Source organism: Microcaecilia unicolor, chromosome 13, assembly GCF_901765095.1.
Source record: "Microcaecilia unicolor chromosome 13, aMicUni1.1, whole genome shotgun sequence".
In the NCBI taxonomy this organism is placed as follows: Eukaryota; Metazoa; Chordata; class Amphibia; order Gymnophiona; family Siphonopidae; genus Microcaecilia; species Microcaecilia unicolor.
The window spans coordinates 19,759,111-19,773,131 of NC_044043.1; positions in this window are offsets into that span (position 1 = coordinate 19,759,111).

Consider the following 14,021-nt stretch of genomic DNA (forward strand, 5'->3'; position numbering starts at 1 on the left):
CTGAGTTCAAACTAAATGAACGAAACAAGTGCTCGTACAATTCCCATATCAAAAAAAGTGATGTCAGCCATATCGCATTATATTTATACTTACGAGTATAACATGTGAGGCTAGCATAGAGTCTGGCAAGTAATATTTTAATCACATTTTTAGGGGGTGGGAGGGAGTTAATGACCACTGGGGGGAGTAAGGGGTGAGCCTTGATTCCCTCCAGTGGTCATCTGGTCATTTCGAGCACCATTTTGTGTTGAGTGGAGGAGTAGCCTGGTGGTTAGTGCAGTGAACTTTGATCCTGGGGGTGTGGGTTTAATTCCTACTGCAGCTATGCATTATAAAAACAGGTCTAGCTCAAAATGTTTAAGTTTTAGTCCTGGACGTGTTTGTTTTGCTCCATTATGGCTGAAAAACTTCTAAGTCTTAGGAGCGACCAAGAACCGATTTGAACATGCCCCAGGCACACCCCCTTGAGATTTAGATGCATTTCTGATGGACTTAGAGAAAAACATCTAAAAAGAGGTTTCAAAAATACTGATTTGGACATTTTTGTGAGAAAAACATCCAAATGCAGACATGTCACTTTTTGGACATTTTTGAAACATTCCCATTCCCAACAGTCCCTCCCCTCGACAATAAGAATGAATCAAAAAAAAATTTTTATTTTATTTTTATCAGATATTAACAATTTGTCAAGAAACTATTGATATGCAAAAATGGTATGAAATAAACAATTCAGTTACATTCCCACCCTTCTCCGAACTCTCTTGCGCCTTCTCCTGCTATCCGCGGGAGATATCAATTCCAACCCAGGTCCCCCACACCTGTCCTCGCCCTCATCTCATCTATGCAAATGTTCCCGCGATAGCTCTATCCCCCTCCTCCCTCCCCTTCTCGTGCGCCCTGTGGAACGCCCACTCGATCTGCAACAAACTTCCCTTCACCCACAATCTCTTCATCTCCCATTCCCTTCAACTGCTCGCCCTAACTGAAACCTGGCTCACCCCTGACAACTCTGCCTCAATCGCAGCCCTATGCCACGGAGGCTATCTTTTCTCCCATTCGCCCCGCCCAGCTGGCCGCGGTGGCGGCGTCGGGCTACTACTTTCGCCCTCCTGCAGTTTTCAACCTCTCCCCCTACCTCAGTCTCACTGCTTCTCATCCTTTGAAGTTCACTCCATCCGTCTATTCCACCCACTGCCACTCAGAGTTGCAGTCATTTACCGCCCCCCCCCCCCCCCCATAAATCCCTCCCTTCCTTCCTTACCAACTTCGATGCCTGGCTCATCGTTTTTCTCGAACCCTCATCCCCATCCCTCATTCTTGGTGACTTCAACATTCACACTGATAACCCATCCGACTCATATGTTTCTCAGTTCCTCACTCTTACCTCCTCCTTCAACCTCCAACTGAGCCCCACCACCCCTGACCACCATAAATCTGGCCACTGTCTTGATCTCGTCCTCCCTCCAATTTCTGCGTTTCAGCTCTTCCTCTCTCTGACCGTCACCTAATCACATTCACACTTCAGCACCCTCCCCCTCAATCTCGCCCCACACTAACTACTACGTCCAGAAATCTCCTTATCCTCTTGTATCTCTGATCTCCTCCCTTCCATCTTGTCCTCCAAATCTGTTGACAAAGCTGTCTCCACTTACAATGCCACTCTCTCCTCTGCTCTTGACACTCTTGCACCGTCCATCTCCCGTCCCACAAGGCGTACCAATCCCCAGCCCTGGCTGACCCCTTGCACCCGATACCTTCGCTCCTGCGCCTGTTCGGCTGAACGACTCTGGAGGAAATCTCGCGCCCATACTGACTTCATTCACTTCAAATTCATGCTATCCTCCTTCCAATCCTCCCTATTCCTCGCTAAACAGGACTATTACACTCAATTGACTAATTCCCTCAGCTCTAATCCTCGTCGTCTCTTCGCCACCCTCAACTCCCTCCTCAATGTGCCCTCCGCTCCCACTCCCCCCTCACTCTCTCCGCAATCTCTGGCCGACTACTTCCGTGACAAGGTCCAGAAGATCAACCTTGAATTCACCACTAAACCTTCTCCTCCTCTTCATCCTATAACCCACTCTCTCAACCAACCTACCGAGGCCTCCTTCTCCTCTTTTCCTGCTATCACCGAAGAGGAAACCGCCTATCTCCTCTCCTCCTCGAAATCCACCACCTATTCCTCAGACCCCATCCCCACCAACTTACTTAACACCATCACTCCTACTATCACCCCCACCATCTGTCATATCCTCAACCTCTCTCTCTCCACTGCAACTGTCCCAGACACCTTCAAGCATGCCGTGGTCACACCACTCCTCAAAAAACCATCACTTGACCCTACCTGTCCCTCCAACTACCGCCCCATTTCCCTCCTACCCTTCCTCTCCAAGATACTTGAACGCGCCATTCACAGCCGCTGCATTGATTTCCTCTCCTCTCATGCCATCCTCGATCTGCTTCAATCCAGCTTTCGCCCCCTACACTCGACAGAAACAGCACTATCTAAAGTCTGCAATGACCTGTTGCTCGCCAAATCTAAATTCAATCCTCATCCTCCTCGACCTATCCGCCACTTTTGACACTGTCAATCACAACCTACTTCTTGACACACTGTCCTCCTTTGGGTTCCAGGGCTCTGTCCTCTCCTGGTTCTCCTCTTATCTCTCCCATCGTACCTTCAGAGTACACTCTCATGGTTCATCCTCTTCCCCTATCCCGCTCTCTGTTGGAGTTCCCCAGGGATCTGTCCTTGGGCCCCTTCTTTTTTCAATCTACACCTCTTCCTTAGGCTCCCTAATCTCTTCTCATGGTTTCCACTATCATCTTTATGCTGATGACACCCAGCTTTATCTCTCCACACCAGAAATCACTGCGGAAACCCAGGCCAAAGTACTGGCCTGCTTATCCGACATTGCTGCCTGGATGTCCAACCGTCACCTTTCAGGCCTAAACATGGCCAAGACGGAACTTATTGTGTTCCCACCCAAACCCACTTCTCCTCTCCCTTTACTCTCCATCTCAATTGATAACACCCTCATCGTCCCTGTCTCATCTGCCCACAACCTTGGTGTCATCTTCGACTCCTCCCTCTCCTTCTTTGCGCATATCCAGCAGATAGCCAAGACCTGTCGCTTCTTCCTCTATAACATTAGCAAAATTCGCCCCCTCCTCTCCGAGCACACCACTCGAACTCTCATCCACTCTCTCATTACCTCTCACCTTGACTACTGCAACCTACTCCTCACCGGCCTCCCACTTAGCCATCTATCCCCCCTTCAGTCCATCCAGAACTCGGCCGCACGTCTTATCTTCCGCCTCAACCGATATACTCATATCACCCCTCTCCTCAAGTCACTTCACTGGTTTCCGATCAGATACCTCATACAGTTCAAGCTTCTCCTACTCACCTACAAATGCACTCGATCTGCAGCCCCTCCTTACCTCTCTACTCTCATCTCCCCTTATGTCCCCACCCGTAACCTCTGCTCTCTAGACAAATCCCTCCTTTCAGTACCCTTCTCCACCACCGCCAACTCTAGGCTTCGCCCTTTTTGCCTCGCTTCACCCCATGCTTGGAACAAACTCCCTGAGCCCATACGCCGGGCCCCCTCCCTACCCATCTTCAAATCATTGCTCAAAGCCCACCTCTTCAATGTCGCCTTCGGCACCTAATCACTACACCTCAGGAAATCTTAACTACCCCAACTTGACATTTCGTCCTTTAGATTGTAAGCTCTTCTGAGCAGGGACTGTCCTTATTTGTTAATTTGTACAGCGCTGCGTAACCCTAGTAGCGCTCTAGAAATGTTAAGTAGTAGTAGTTGCATTACAGGAAAAATTGAAAACAAATATACTTTTGTCTATATTATTTCTATCTCCATTTCTAGTCCACAAACAAGGGGGAAAGCAAGGTAAAATTCCATGAAATATAGTTACTATTAAATCAAAATCAAAAAATTTCAGATAGATATTTCTTAAATCTTTGGAAAATGAATCAGCCTAAGAGTTTTAGCCCTTAGCTGATTTTCCATATTTTCAATTTTAAGATGTAATTGTGCTTTTTCCTTAATTAAATTGGACTGTACTTGTTGAAGGGATTTCACATTATCACTGTTCAGCTGTATAGATTTTTCAATGTTATCAGTTCTTGTTTCCAGGTTCATTATCTTCTCTAAAGGAAACTTTGAAACTTGAGTCACCATTATCAATTTCTGGGAGAAAGATTTCTCTAGGCCCATAAGAGCCTCCCAAATTGACTCTAAGGTTATTACTTCTGTTTTGTGGGCAGAAAAAAGTTACTAGGTAAAGTTAGCTCTTAATAGTTTCAGTTGGTTGCCTTTCACCTTCTGCTCCCGAGCCGGGCCAAACGCTGGCTCCCTCCGACCCCGCTGCAGGGAACACTCCTGGGTCTAAGCCACTAGGGATTTCCTGCCCCTGCTGCAGCTGCAATGCTGGCATTATCGGAGGTCTCCGGCTGGGGGAGCAGGACACCTCCCACCGCTCCCTCCAACAGCGAGGCACCTAGCCCCGAAGAAGTTCCTGGTGGCATGAAGTGGTCCATCGGATCCGATGATCTGGCAGGTGTGGCGGGGCTCACACGCTGCCTACCCCTTTGTTTCGGCAAATAAACAGGTAAAGAATTTAAGATTTAAGGAAGTCAGGAGAGGAGCCGTTTTCCGTGCTCTCTTCACGGCGCCATCTTGCTTTCTGGAATGAATCAAAATTAATGTTTTGTGTGCGATTTCCCCCCTCCTAATGATAATACAAAACCATCATATCCTGCAGGGCCGTGCTAACCCGGTAAGCGGGGTAAGCACCGCAGGGGGGGGGGGCACCTATCTTCAAGGGCGCTGCGCCGGCCGCGGCGCTGCCGTCGAGTTGTTCAAAGTGTTCTCCCTGGACAGATTTCTCTTGCAGCCACACAAATGAAGTGACTCCCCCATGACGTCACGGACCCGGACTTATAGCAAAGCTTAAAGCTTTAATACAAACGTAGATTACTACGCCTGCGTGCAGCTTCCCGCCATATCCACCCCCCATAACCCCCCCAGTAGTCACCGCCCCTTTCCAGTTTTATTCTTCCCGCTCTGGCGGTCAGACCCGTTGACTAGATCGTTAGTGCAGCTCTCGCGTTTATTTTTTTCTTTTGTTATTTTTATAATCTCTCTTTCTCACAACAATTACCAACCAACTTAATTTAGCAGCCCTCCTCTTCCCGACCATGTCGGCGAAGAAACATGGCTTTAAACGCTGCTCACGCTGTACAAATAAAATGTCTCTCACAGACCCGCATGACCTGTGTGTCCACTGCCTAGGCACGACGCACTTAGACTCCAGCTGTGAAAAATGTGCAGCCATGCTCCCTCGGACGAGGCAGATAAGACATTTGAAAATGAAAGCAGTAGTAGAGGACTTACCTCAGCAGTCGGGTAAGAAAGCCAAGAGTAAAAAACGGCACTGTGAGGAACCCCCGGAGAGTGCCTTGCCTAGCAAAAGGCAACAGTCTCTGCCACCACAACTCCAGCTAGTTGTCGGTGCTCAGACTCAACCCCAGCAAACACCATCTGTTGAGAAAAACCAGCATGGTCGTTCTGGGCACCGCAGCACTTCTTCCCCACTGCCTCCTCGGCACCGGGAGAGTGCCTCCGATCAGATTCGGCACCGGGAGAGCCTTTCCCCTGGCCATAGGCACCGAGGAAGCCTTTCTCCTGCACGTCGGCACCGAAGCAGCTCCTCCTCTGCTCATCGGCACCGTCAGGACTCCTCCCACTCGCATCACAAAGCTGGCTCCTCCCACTCATCGCATCACACGGCTGGCTCTGCCCACCCTGTGCATCACAGCCACAGCTCCTCCCCTGCTTCACTCCATCAGGGTTACTCCTCCCCTCCTGAGTTGCAGACTGCTACAAAGCATTTCTCTGACACCTCTCCTCCTGCTCTGGCTCAGGCAATGCCTCTCTCTCCACAGGACAAACAGAACCATTCAGGAGTTCAGGCAGCAGTCTCTCCTGCGGATTTCTCCTCTATGCCACTGTCCCAATCAAACCAGGACATTCTCCATCTGCTGCGTGCTTTTTTGGCTAATCACAATCTCTCAGCTCAACAGCACCCCACAACCAGCCAGCAGCCACCACGTCCAGCGGCGGCAAGGCTTTCGCCCCCGGATCGACCTGCCCCTCGGCAGCGCTCACGCTCCGAGTCCTTTTCAGACTCTCTGGCTGCAGACAATTTTTCAGACTCTGGCTCTTCCCCACCCCCATCTCAGAGATGCTCCAGATCATCCTCTCCTGACGCCCACTCCGATCTCCTCGCGGGCTCTCCGGGTCTACCTTCTGACCCCTCTCCCCCGCTACCATCTAAATCATCTCAACCAGAGGATACTTCCTATCCAAAATTTCTCATCAAATTGGCATCAGCCTTGGATATTCCCTCCTCTTCTCAACCGGATCCCCGATCCAAAAAATTACAGGCTCTGCGCTATAAGGAGGCACCGAAAGACATCATCGCGTTGCCTTTGCACGAAGTGTTGGCGGACCAGCACAAGTTAGTGTGGTCTACCCCATTAACATCTCTCCCCACCAAGAAGAGTTTGGATACAAAATACAAAGTCCAAGATACTTGGGGCTTCGGTAAACCACAACTATCTCACCACTCCATAGTGGTCCAGTCCGCCATGCGTAAACACAAAAGCTCACGAGACCATTCTAATTTTCCACCAACGAAAGACATGAAGCTCATGGATCTCATGGGTAAGAAGATGTATCAAAGCTCCATGCTCAATGCCCGCATAGGGCTTCACATCTTCCATTACACCGACTACCAATTCACCATACTCGACAACTTCTCACGAGCACTGGATTCCCTCCCTGCGACTCTGCAACCTCAATTCCGGCCACTGCTTCACAATCTGGAAGAATCCGCCACCAATCTAATTAGAGCCGCCCACGACTCATATGACACGCCGGTTAGCGTGGCTAAAAGCATCCGGCCTAAGGGAGGACGTTCATAACAGAGTGGCTGATGCTCCCTGCACAGGGGATAACCTGTTTGGTGACAGAGTTAAGGATATCATCGACAACATCAAACAAGATTGCACCACTCTGGACACCTTGGAAGAGGACAACATCAATCAGCCCAGGTCCGCCTTTCATCGCTCGTCCTATGGCACGCCTAAGAGGAGGTATCAACCTCGGCGACAGTACCCCTTCAATAAATACAACACAAACTACAGGTTTAACAACAAGCAACATAGACCTCAGCAGTCTAAGAAAACATATCGGGAGCGACGGACATCCAAACCAGCGCCCTCAACGGCGCCCAAACCCTTATCCTCTTTTTGACAAGCAGAGGGCTATGCAGCTACCGGTGGGAGGTCGTCTTCAGTTTTTTGCCCCTCATTGGCCCCCTATAACATCAGACAAGTGGGTCCTCTCCATTGTCAACCAGGGGTACCTTCTCCACTTTACGACCCCCCCACCTCTCCCCCGCATAGTCACTTCACAGGTTCCTTCGTCTCAAGTCCACCTACTTCACGATGAGATTTCCCGCCTCCTGCGCATCAGGGCAATCGAACCAGAATGTTCCCAGAATACAGGATTTTATTCCAGGTTCTTTCTTATTCAGAAGAAGAACGGCGGTTTGCGTTCTATTCTGGACTTACGCTCCCTGAACAAATTTCTAAAAAAAGAAAAGTTCCGCATGACGACTCTCCAAATGATTCTGCCACTGCTCGATCAGAACGCATGGCTCGTGTCCCTGGACCTGCAGGATGCATATCTCCACATCCCAATCCACCCAGCGTCCAGAAGTTACCTGCGTTTTCAAGTCCACTCTCACCACTATCAATTCCGAGTCCTTCCATTCGGCCTCTCCTCAGCACCACGAGTGTTCACAAAATGTGTCATCACCATCATCGCCCACCTTCGCCAGCAAAGGGTCACGATCTTCCCTTACCTCGACGACTGGCTCATCGCGTCGCCAACTGCTCAGGAGGCCCTCCACTCTCTAGACAAGGTCACCTCACTTCTCCAGACTCTGGGATTCCTCATCAACTTGGACAAATCTCACCTCATTCCCACGCAACATCTCGAGTTTATAGGAGCGGTCCTCCAGACCCCGCACATGTTAGCGTTTTTGCCCATCAACAGGGCCACACGGATTTCCATCCTCATCGCCCACCTAACCCAGGTCTCAGTCACCTCTGCCCGAACGTTACTTGTGCTTCTGGGCCATATGGCAGCTACCATTCCAGTACTTCCGCTAGCCAGGCTCCATATGAGACCCCTACAGTGGCACCTCCGGGACAAGTGGATCCAAGCTCTTCAACCGCTATCTGCAAAGATACCGCTCTCTCACAGTCTAAAGACCTCGCTGCAATGGTGGGCCCACGCCCCCCATCTCCTCCAGGGTATGCCCTTCCGGCCTCCCCTACCGTCCGTTTATCTAACAACCGACGCCTCCAAGCAAGGGTGGGGAGCGCATCTGGGCTCCTACATGACTCAAGGACATTGGACGCCCAAAGAAATGACATACAGTATCAACCTGCTAGAGTTGCGAGCCATCAGATTAGCGCTTCAAGCTTTTCAGCCACACCTCTCGCAACAGCGGATTCATGTGCAGACAGACAATCAGGTGGCCATGTACTATGTCAACAAGCAAGGCGGCACCGGCTCCCGACAGCTGTGCCGGGAAGCTCTACATCTCTGGCATGTGGTCCTGAAGCTTCGGTCCACCATCTCGGCCTCCTACCTGCCCGGAGTGCAGAATACCTTGGCAGACTCACTCAGCAGGAAGCTACAACCGCACGAGTGGTCACTCAAGACCACTGTTACGCAAGATCTGTTCGACAAGTGGGGTCACCCTCTCGTCGATCTCTTCGCATCCCCACTCAACGCCAAGTGTCGCAGATTCTGCTCCAAGTTTCCCAGTCAGCGCAGACTAGCAGAAGATGCCTTTCACATTCCGTGGACAGAAGGCCTCCTCTATGCATTTCCTCCAATCCCTCTCATCTCCAAGACAATCCAAAAGGCCAAGTCAGACGGAGCATCTCTATTGTTAATAGCTCCGTACTGGCCGAGACAAGCCTGGTTCACGGCTCTCCTGAACCTCACGACAAGCCCTCCACTTCCGCTGCCGCTGGAACCGGACCTTCTCACACAGCAGCAGGGCAGTCTTCTGCACCCAAACCTTGCATCCCTCCGCCTCATGGCCTGGCGGATCAGCCCCACTCCACCCTGATGTTCTCACATGGAGTGCTGAGGGTCCTCCTCGCGTCCAGGAAGGACTCTACTCTCAAGTCTTACAATGCAAAATGGCAGCGTTTCTCTAGCTGGTGTTCCGGCCATCACCTCCACCCTGCCAACGCTTCTCTCTCCCGCGTCTTGGATTACCTGCTCCATCTTTCAGAGTTACAGCTGTCTTACTCCTCCATCCGGCTCCATCTCTCAGCTCTCTCGGTGTTCCATGACCCGGTGGATGACTTATCCCTCATGCAGCACCCTGTGGTGAAGCGCTTTCTCAAAGGACTCATGCATCTCTATTTTCCCATTCGCCCTCCAACTCAGGCATGGGACCTTAACCTGGTACTCAATGCACTCACAGCCTCTCCATTTGAGCCACTTCAGTCAACCGACCTCAGATATCTCACTTGGAAGACACTGTTCTTGATCACGTTGACTTCGGCACGGCGCATCGGCGAAATCCAGGCTCTCGTCCACTATCCACCCTATACTCAACTACTACACGATAAGGCTGTGCTCCGTACTCATCCGAAGTTTCTACCGAAGGTGGTCTCGCCTTCTCATCTCAATCAAACCATCATGCTGCCCACCTTCTTTCCTCCTCCACATGTTTCCGAGGACCATAAGAGATTTCATACGCTGGATTGCCTGAGAGCCCTTACCATCTATTTGAATAGAACTAAAGGCACCAATAGGCCTTCTCAATTATTCCTTTCACTACGCTCTCCTCACCACCCAAGGCCAGTAACCAAGGGGACTCTATCCCAGTGGATTGCGAACTGTATCACCTTATGCTACCAGCTCGCCGCAGCCACTCCCTCACAGATTCCGCATATTACAGCTCATAATCTGAGGGCCATGGCAGCCACGAAAGCTCATCTGCAACGAACTTCCCTGCAGGATATTTGCAGAGCAGCTACGTGGTCCACTGTGCACACTTTTGTGAAACATTACTGCCTGGATACCGCTTCAGCTGCTGATGCGGCGTTTGGCCAGGCGGTCCTTTCTTCTGTGTCCTGAGGCGTCAACTACCACCTCCTCCTCTCACAGGTACCAGTTTTAACTTTTTTCTTCTGTTCCTTTTACAGTACCATGTATGCCCGCAGGGGCATCTTGTTCACCTGTTACCTGTGGAGCTGGGGAATCTTCATTTGTGTGGCTGCAAGAGAAATAGAAGTTGCTTACCTGTAACGGTAGTTCTCCTTGGACAGATGATCTTGCAGCCACACAATCCCTCCCAACCCTCCCTTAAGTTGCCGCTAGCTTTTTTACCAAACTGGAAAGGGGCGGTGACTACTGGGGGGTTATGGGGGGTGGATATGGCGGGAAGCTGCACGCAGGCGTAGTAATCTACGTTTGTATTAAAGCTTTAAGCTTTGCTATAAGTCCGGGTCCGTGACGTCATGGGGGAGTCACTTCATTTGTGTGGCTGCAAGATCATCTGTCCAAGGAGAACTACCGTTACAGGTAAGCAACTTCTATTTCTCTGTCAATAAATTTCCTTGGGCAGCACTGAGGGTCCAACTCCTCCCCTTGCGCCTGCGTTCATTCCACTTCCTCTTCCTTGCTGTCTGACGCCGGAGTGCAAGAATCTGCATTTTCCAAGAAAAAGAGCCAAAAACAATGAAAAAAAAATCACTGAAGACAGAAGAAACAAAAAGTTACATGATTCAGAAGCCTGGCACCCCCAGTTACCAGCGAGGCCAATTGCATCTTAAGTTAACTTGCGCAGAAAAAAAAAAGACGTTGCCGTGAGGAAAAAAATAAAAGTCTGCCATCAAAATAAAGGATGCTTCTAATACTGAAATAAGGTCATATTGATCAAACCTCAAAGGCACATACTTCTTACTATAACACCTAGAAAACTTGTAAAGCTCCAGACTCATCTACTGCCTAGTAGCTTCAGAAAAAAATAAATAAATAAAAATGTATCCCGAGTTCTTTGCTTCAGCAAACATATGTAGTCGCCGGCTTTTTCACACCTCCTGACTCCTGAGAAGCTAATGGGTTCAGGGGAGGGGCTATACAATTCTTTGGTGACAAGACAGACAAAGATACCAAAAACCCCTCCCACCCCTCTGTGCCCCATTGGCTGATTTAAGCGGCACTAATTTAATTAGACAACTACTAATTGGAACAAGTCACCTGAGACTCTTACATACAGAGACTGGTTACCAAATTAGAATTCAAACGTTCTACAAGCAAGTATTTTCTTTCTGGATTTGATCTAGGGGAAATATTTTGTATTGTTACTTTTATTGTTAGGCTCAGCTTTACTCTGTATTTCATGTACAGGCCGTTCAAGTAATACTGTTGAGTTTTTTTTCTCTTGTGATTCGTCTCGCACAGGTGGGGGAGGGGGGGGAGGTTAGGGTCTGTATTTGCCTAAGTACACACTCTTAAAGCTTTTCTGTTCGTCCGTTAACAAAGAGTCAAATGACTAAGGTGGTTAGGTTTAATTTATGTCTGAATAGAGTAGACGGTGGCAGAGTGGAGTAGTCTACATCTCAGTACAAACAAGGATGTTTTTTTTTTGTTTGTTTGTTGTCTGATAAAAGATGCTTTGTGTGTTTGGACTTTGTTCACGTGGGGGACTCGTTATCAAGAATTATAAATGATTTTTGCTTAAAGCATGACTGCAGGTTGTCTGTCCACGACGGAGCTGGGGGGGTGTTTGTTTTCTGTAGCTTATGTATGTGAACTGCACAATTAAATACAAGTACTAAACCCTACTTTCAGCAGCAACAATGACTCCACTATAAATCTGTAAAAAGACTCCATCTGGAAAATTCTAGGGACTCCAGTTTTCAGAAAGAGAATTACTTTAAAGGAGAATCTCTTTCCATGCGTTCGGTGGGCTTCTTTCTCCCTCGTGCCCTGTGATATGAATGGGGGTCAGTCTCTTTCTCTCTCTCCCCCCCTTTCTGGAGGCGAATGCCTGGTGGAGGTGTGTACCACAGATTAGATAAATGGCAAGTTAAGCTCTTTCTAGGTGGGGCCACCCAAGTGGTGAAGGTGTATGTGACAGGGCAAAAACACAAAGCTAAGCAGGTACAACCCTGGTCAGGAACCAGATGGGTCAAAGTAGGAGACCAAAATCAGTGGTGTAACCTTTTGCTGTATTGTCCATCTGAAAGTGATTGGAGGGCATGAAACCATCTCAACAGCCCAATGGAGAGAAAGACCCCAACCCAACTGGATAATATATAATATATGAATGGTGTCAGTCTCTTTCTCTCTCTCCCACCTTTCTGGAGGCAAATGCCTGGTGGAGGTATCTATCTCAGATTAGATAAATGGCAAGTTATGCCCTCCCTACATGGGGCAACCCACATGGTGAAGGTGTATGTCACATGGCAAAAGCAGGAAGCTAAGCAGGTGCAACCCTGGTCAGGAACTGGATGGGTCAAAGTAGGGGACCAAAATCAGTGGTGTAACCTTTTGCTGTATTGTCCATCTGAAAGTGATTGGAGGGCATGAAACTATCTCAACAGCCCAATGGAGAGAAAGACCCCAACCCAACTGGATAATATATAATATATAATATATGAATGGTGTCAGTCTCTTTCTCTCTCTCCCACCTTTCTGGAGGCAAATGCCTGGTGGAGGTATCTATCTCAGATTAGATAAATGGCAAGTTATGCCCTCCCTATGTGGGGCCACCCACATGGTGAAGGTGTATGTCACATGGCAAAAGCAGGAAGCTAAGCAGGTGCAACCCTGGTCAGGAACTGGATGGGTCAAGGTAGGGGACCAAAATCAGTGGTGTAACCTTTTGCTGTATTGTCCATCTGAAAGCAATTGGAGGGCATGAAAAGAAACTATCTCAACAGCCCAATGGAGAGAAAGACCCCAACCCAACTGGATAATATATAATATATGAATGGGGTCAGTCTCTTTCTCTCTCTCCCCCCCTTCTGGAGGCAAATGCCTGGTGGAGGTGTGTATCCCAGATTAGATAAATGGCAAGATATGCCCTCCCTATGTGGGGCCACCCACGTGGTGAAGGTGTATGTCACATGGCAAAAGCAGGAAACTAAGCAGGTGCAACCCTGGTCAGGAACTGGATGAGTCAAAATAGGGGACCAAAATCAGTGGTGTAACCTTTTGCTGTATTGTCCATGTGAAAGTGATTGGAGGGCATGAAACTATCACAACAGCCCAATGGAGAGAAAGACCCCAACCCAACTGGATAATATATAATATATGAATGGGGTCAGTCTCTTTCTCTCTCTCCCCCTCTCTGGAGGTAAATGCCTGGTGGAGGTATCTATCTCAGATTAGATAAATGGCAAGTTATGCCCTACCTATGTGGGGCCACCCACATGGTGAAAGTGTATGTCACATGGCAAAAGCAGGAAGCTAAGCAGGTGCAACCCTGGTCAGGAACTGGATGGGTCAAAGTAAGGGACCAAAATCAGTGGTGTAACCTTTTGCTGTATTGTCCATCTGAAAGTGATTGGAGGGCATGAAACTATCTCAACAGCCCAATGGAGAGAAAGACCCCAACCCAACTGGATAATATATAATATATGAATGGTGTCAGTCTCTTTCTCTCTCTCCCCCCTCTCTGGAGGTAAATGCCTGGTGGAGGTATCTATGTCAGATTAGATAAATGGCAAGTTATGCCCTCCCTATGTGGGGCCACCCACATGGTGAAGGTGTATGTCACATGGCAAAAGCAGGAAGCTAAGCAGGTGCAACCCTGGTCAGGAACTGGATGGGTCAAAGTAGGGGACCAAAATCAGTGGTGTAACCTTTTGCTGTATTGTCCATCTG